At 44.5% G+C, this 6,000-nt stretch overlaps 1 protein-coding gene across 2 annotated transcripts in view; it reads right to left on the reverse strand.

Annotated features, from left to right (window-relative positions):
* Positions 1-5,785, reverse strand: part of B4GALT4 (beta-1,4-galactosyltransferase 4) — a 30,958-nt gene extending 25,173 nt beyond the window's left edge. The window contains exons 1-2 of one of the 2 annotated variants that reach the window (XM_027526414.1): positions 5,653-5,785; positions 3,845-3,913 (exon numbers count right to left, since the gene is read on the reverse strand). The gene's annotated coding sequence lies outside the window, so the exon portion shown is untranslated. The remainder of the gene's footprint in view (positions 1-3,844; positions 3,914-5,652) is intronic. The other variant, XM_027526451.1, reaches the window with a different exon arrangement.
* Between the last annotated feature and the right edge of the window lie 215 nt (positions 5,786-6,000).

Consider the following 6,000-nt stretch of genomic DNA (forward strand, 5'->3'; position numbering starts at 1 on the left):
GGCCAAAACTGGAAGCATCTGAGCAAGAAAATAATGATACTGTATTTTAATCCACAGAATAAAATGAATATCCATTAGTACATACTGATATAAATGATCAAATAAATAAACGGGAAAAGGCAGCTCTTTCCTACAATAAACTTTCAATTAATAAAGAAGCAGGAAATGGGGGGGGGGTGGGAATCACCATTAGGCAAACATCATTGTAAATAATTGTGGCAGACAAGATCCCCCAGTTGGTGCTAAAATTAGTAGGTAAAAATTTGAGGACAAACAGAGTTTACGTTGTCTCAAAGTATCTCCTCTCAAATAATATAGTCAAAGCTGTGGTTTTTCCAGTAGTCATTGACAGATGTGAGAGTTGGACCATAAACAAGACTGAACACCAAAGAATTGATGCTTTTGAACTGTGATGCTAGAGAAAACTCTTTAAAGTACCTTGGGCTGCAAGGAGATCAAACCAATCAATCCTAAAGGAAATCAACCCTGAATATTCATTGGCAGGACTGATGCTGAAGCTCCAATACTTTGGCCACCTGATGGGAAGAGCCAACTCATTGGAAAAGACCCTGATGCTGAGAAAGACTGGGGGCAGGAGAAGGGGACGACAGAAGATGAGATGGTTGGGTGACATCACCGACTCAATGGGCATGAGTTCAAGGAAGCTCCAGGGGATAGTGAAGGACAGGGAAGCCTGGCATGCTGCAGTCCATGGGGTCGCAAAGAGTCAGACAAGACTGAGTGACTAAAAAACAAACAACAAAGGGAAAGAGTAACTTTACAGTGAAGAAACCTAGCAGATATCACCTTAACTAATGATCAAGGTTAACATCATCAGTGATGAACTGCACTCTACCAAATAACTAATCAGTACTTTTCTACAAAATACCTTCATTCTACAAAACAACTGGTACTCTTTAAAAGAGTCAAGATAATGAAGAATCAGGCAAAACTGAGGAATTACTTAGACTGAAGGAGACTAAGGGGAAATAACTAAATGCAAGGTAGGATCCTCGACAGCATATGGAAACAGAAAAAAAAATCATTGGCAGGAAAACTGATGAAATTCAAATAAAGTCTATAGTTAATAGTATTGATAACTGAACAACGGCTATGTAAAGGGCCAATATAGGGGAAGTTGAGTGAATTCTCTGTACAATATTATCAACTTTTCTCTAAGTCTAAAGTTAATTACAACTAGAGCTAAAAACTCAAAGGCTGTGTATAATCCAAGTCAACATACAGCAGTAAGGTTAACTTAATTCTCAAGGAGAATCACTATTTCTTTATATTCCTAGTGCCTCACACTGACCTGACACATAATAGGTGCTAAATTTGGTAAATAATGAATGACTTTCTAGGATACACTAGTTGAAACGCATAAGGACAATTATCCCCAACTACTACTAAAATAAATGTGATAATAGTATAAAAGGAGAATAAATAAAGATTAATAAAGAAGGGGGAAATTTAACTGGGCATAAAATTCTATTTAGAGAAGATTTTTAAAACTGCAAAAGGCTCACCCCCATGCTAGCTCCCTTTGGTTTACTAACACCAATGCTTTTCTAAGGGTAGAGGCCCTATCTCTAAAAAATGACACTGTCTTAGTCATGCCTACCACCTTTTGCTCCTCTACTACTGACTTTTCAAAAGCAGTACGTCTCTTTTCTGATTCTAGGAGGAGATGCTGTTTAGCCTGCCACTTCCTCCCTGATCCCTTGGAGCACACCAGAGCAGTGTCCCTGCCTCCTGGGCAAGAGGGGCCTGATGGTGCGGTACCACCTATTTTACAAGGGTTGGCATGAAACAGTCAGGAAACAGGAAATAAATTCAACCGGGAAAGGACTGAAATTGTTTCATTTAGTCTATGTTATGCAGCAGAAAGAAAAGAATTTCCAGTGGGGGATTTTAGCGGAGGCTCGCCGTGTATTTGTGTGTCATTCTCAGCTATCCCAGAGAATGCTACAGTGGGGTCAGCTGAAGTTCCCTTTCTGCCATTATTAGAAGCACATCAATGAGAGGCTGAAGGTCTGAGGTAATGGAAAAAACAAGGGTTTTGAAGCCACGAAAGCTAATTCAAATCTGGTTACCAGATGCATGAATGGCGCTGGGCAAGTGACCTAAAGCTGAGTCTGTTTTGCCATTTATTTTAAAAACATTTTCCAACGTGTGATTTCAAGAGTGCCTATATCAAATGCAGAGAGAAATATGTTAAGATTGCAGATTCCTGGGCCCTGCTCCAGAGCTAATGGATTAGAACACCTGGGCCTGGGACTCAGGAAAATGAATTTTTAACAAGCTCCCCAGGTGATTCTTATACGCATTAAAGTTTGAGAACCGATGAAATAAGAGATTGGACCTGTAATGCAATAGATCTTCAGAAACATTCCATTTTCCTTCTGGTGAGGCAAAGCAGTAAGAAGATATGTGAAAAGAAGATGTTTAAAATGTATTTGAATAGCTTTCAACTCTATCATTTAGAAAATCATTCTAAGAAATAATCAGGTAAACCATGATACTCAAACCAACATTACTTAAAACCACCAAAAATTCAAAAGAATCAAAATGCTAACAATAGGGACAACAGACAGGCAGAAATTGCTCGGTAGTGTCCGACTCTTTGCAACCCCACAGACTGTCGTCCATTAGGCTCCTCTGTCCCTGGGATTCTCCAGGCAAGAATACTAGAAAGTGAAAGTGAAGTCGCTCAGTTGTGTCCGACTCTGCAACCATGGACTATAGCCTACCAGGCTCCTCCATCCATGGGATTTTCCAAGCAAGAATACTAAAGTGGGCTGCCATTTCCTTTTCCAGGGAATCTTATCAACCCAAGCATAAAACCTGGGTCTCCAGCATTGCAGGCAGATTCTTTACCATCTGAGCCACCAGGGAAGCTGATTGAATTAATTACAATACCTACATATGACGCCACACATGCTTTCCTTAAAATGGCACTTAAAAATTTAACTACACAGGAAAATACTCATGATAGCTAAGAGAAAAAAAAACAGAACATAAAAATGTATGTAGAATACAATCCACATTATGCTATGTATGTGTGGTATACATGCCTTTTATATACAAAATGTCAGAAAGAATTACTGATGACTGTCTCTTAATAATAGACTAGAGAAATATTGTTTATTCACAATCTATTTTTTAAAAAATAGGGTTATAATCAGAAATGAGTTTTTTTTTTTTCTGATGACTGTATAGTTTTCCTTTAAAATATATTAAAATTTAGAGATGACACAATAGACAGGGATTATAATTTACCTAACTTTAGTAGCAATTTTGGAGAAGGCAATGGCCCCCACTCCAGTACTCTTGCCTGGAAAATCCCATGGACAGAGGAGCCTGGTAGGCTGCAGTCCATGGGGTCGCTAAGAGTCCGACACGACTGAGCGACTTCACTTTCACTTTTTACTTTCATGCATTGGAGAAGGAAATGCCAACCCACTCCAGTGTTCTTGCCTGGAAAATCCAGGGACGGGGGAGCCTGGTGGGCTGCTGTCTATGGGGTCGCACATAGTCGGACACGACTGAAGTGACTTAGCAGCAGCAGCAGTAGCAATTTATTAACATAACTGGTAAGGAAATCTGTTCTAAAGAGGCCTCAATGAGCCCAAATCCTAAAAAACTTCAGAAGGGGTCAAATAATTTCCCATGCCAGAGAACTCTGTGATCTCTCTCTGAAATTCCTATTCCTAGGCTCCATCCCCAAGAGATCTTTATTTCCAAGGCCCAAGGTGGGGCCAGGTAATCAATATTTTGGGTTTGAGAAACCATTGTTCATTGATGGCTTTTTTTAAAAAAAAGAGAGAAGAAAACCACAACTGACTTGCTTTGAATGTTTCCACTTTGAATTAAAGATCTTCAAAGAAACAGTTCTCAAGTCTTGCATGCATTTCTGGGAAAAAAAAAAACACAATTAACAGCTCAGTTTAAACTAGATACCAAAAGCTTATTCTATCAAGTGGCACCTAAAATATACTGAGTTAGTTTTATTGCCCTCTGCAACATTGTGTAGTCAAACAGTTCAGTACTGCTCTTTAACAGATGTTTTGAATCAGATTAAAAATGCACGCTGAAGGGAAGCAAGATATGCCACACCAAAATAGGCCACTTTGACATACTGATTATTTTGACTTAAAGTTACTTAACAGCCAGTGTAAGGACACTTTACCCTTTTTTCTTCCCCTAAAAGCGGAAATATATCCCATGTGAAAGGTGCCTTTTCTATACCAGGAGGGCACCACATCAGGCATCCTTATTATCAGAGATAAGAATGCAAGGTGGAGAGCTCAGTACAATAAACCTTAATACTTTTTCATTAATTTACTACCCCAAACCCAACTTCTTTGTCTTATCAATTCTTCACGTATGTGGTGTTTCTTTGTCTAAAAGATAATAAAGGCTGCCTGCTTTGGTTACGTCTTTGAGCCTCATATTTTTAAGGGATCCCACTGGCATGAAATTAAATTTGGTTGTCTCCTGTTAATTTGCTGTATGTTAATCCAATTTAATTATTTGTCTAGCCAAAGAACCTAGAAGGGGGCAAGAAGTTTTTCTCCCCTACAACACAAACAGGCACATGAAAACTTTGCACTTTCATAGGGTTTAAAGGCCAACCCGGCTCTAGAAAATAAAATTCCAAAAGGAAAACTATGGTCCTATTAAGCATTATCTCCTTCCCCAGAGTGATATTCCAGCACTCCAGCCCCACTGTTCAGCCTGGATGTCTAGGAGCGCCCTCCGCCCCTCTTTTTAAGCCCACTTTCTCAGCCTGGACACTGAATCTTAGTCATCTCTATCCGAGATTCCTTGACTTTGTCGCATCCTCAATGTTATTTTTCTTTTTTAACAGACATTTAGAAATTAAACAAACAACACCCCCAACCTTCAAAGGACTGTGTTCTTCCTGCTCCCTTGCATCACCCAACGGCTGTGCCCCGGCCGCCTCCACGTCTTCATCATTCACCCACTCTTGAACACCATGCAATCCAGCACACGCCCACGCTATTGATAACTGCTCTCCCGAGGCCACCAACCCAAAGGCCTTTCCTCAGTCCCCATCCTCATGGGCTTTGGATCAACAGACAGTGTATGGACTCAGAGCCAGACTAAGCGTAGAGAGCTGATACACTTTACCATCCAGTCGATCCTCACCACTCGCCGGCCCCTCCCTGCAGGCCACAGGCTGGGATCAGTGGGTGGGTTTCCCAGCAGAAACCCTGGGGAAAGAGAGCTGCAAGGAGGAAGGGACATCTTCACGCTGATGCTCCCCGCACGGACAGAGGTGCTGGCGGCGACCCCGGAACCGTGACGCGGGGCCTCGGGGGATGACCCCTGGATTCCTACCTGGCAGCACCTCGCTTGGCCATCCCTCCGGCAGCAGAGGGAGCGCCGCAGTGGTGCCTTCACCTGAGCTGGTGCCTCCCGCCGGGCTCGGCCTCCGCAGGCCCCCTGCCCGGCCGCGCCGCCCGGGAGGAGGCAGGACGGCCCTCCGAGGCCCGGCCAGCGCGCGCCTAGCCGCAACCCGGGGACCGACCCGCCCTGCCGCCCGGCAATGCCCACACGGCGCCAGTCGCCCTCCGTGTGAAACCCTGCGTCCCGGGCACCGGCGGAGGGGAGGCCCCACGAACTCACCCCAGACGCCGCGGCGACGAGGACAGCCCGGAGAAAGCGGAGACGCGGAGCAGCTGCCGTGGGGACCGCCCCCGCCGCCGGGAGGAGGCTCCACTCGCCTGCTCCGCCCCCGCCCGAGTCGGGAGTCGCTACGGCCAGGCCCCGGGCGGGTCTGCGCGGTCCTCCGGTGGGCGGGCCTGACGGATGCCAGCCCTCCAGCCCCTACCCTCGGTCTCCTCCCCGCCCCGCTGCCCGCGGCGACCGAAGGGGAAGCTGGAGGGAAAAGGACCCCTTGTTCTTCGGGTGATCTTAATAAAGCCCTGTGCCAGTAATGCGCGAGGGTCTGGGCACTTCCCAAATTACATCCTC

This window comes from Bos indicus x Bos taurus, chromosome 1 (assembly GCF_003369695.1).
Source record: "Bos indicus x Bos taurus breed Angus x Brahman F1 hybrid chromosome 1, Bos_hybrid_MaternalHap_v2.0, whole genome shotgun sequence".
Taxonomy (NCBI): domain Eukaryota; kingdom Metazoa; phylum Chordata; class Mammalia; order Artiodactyla; family Bovidae; genus Bos; species Bos indicus x Bos taurus.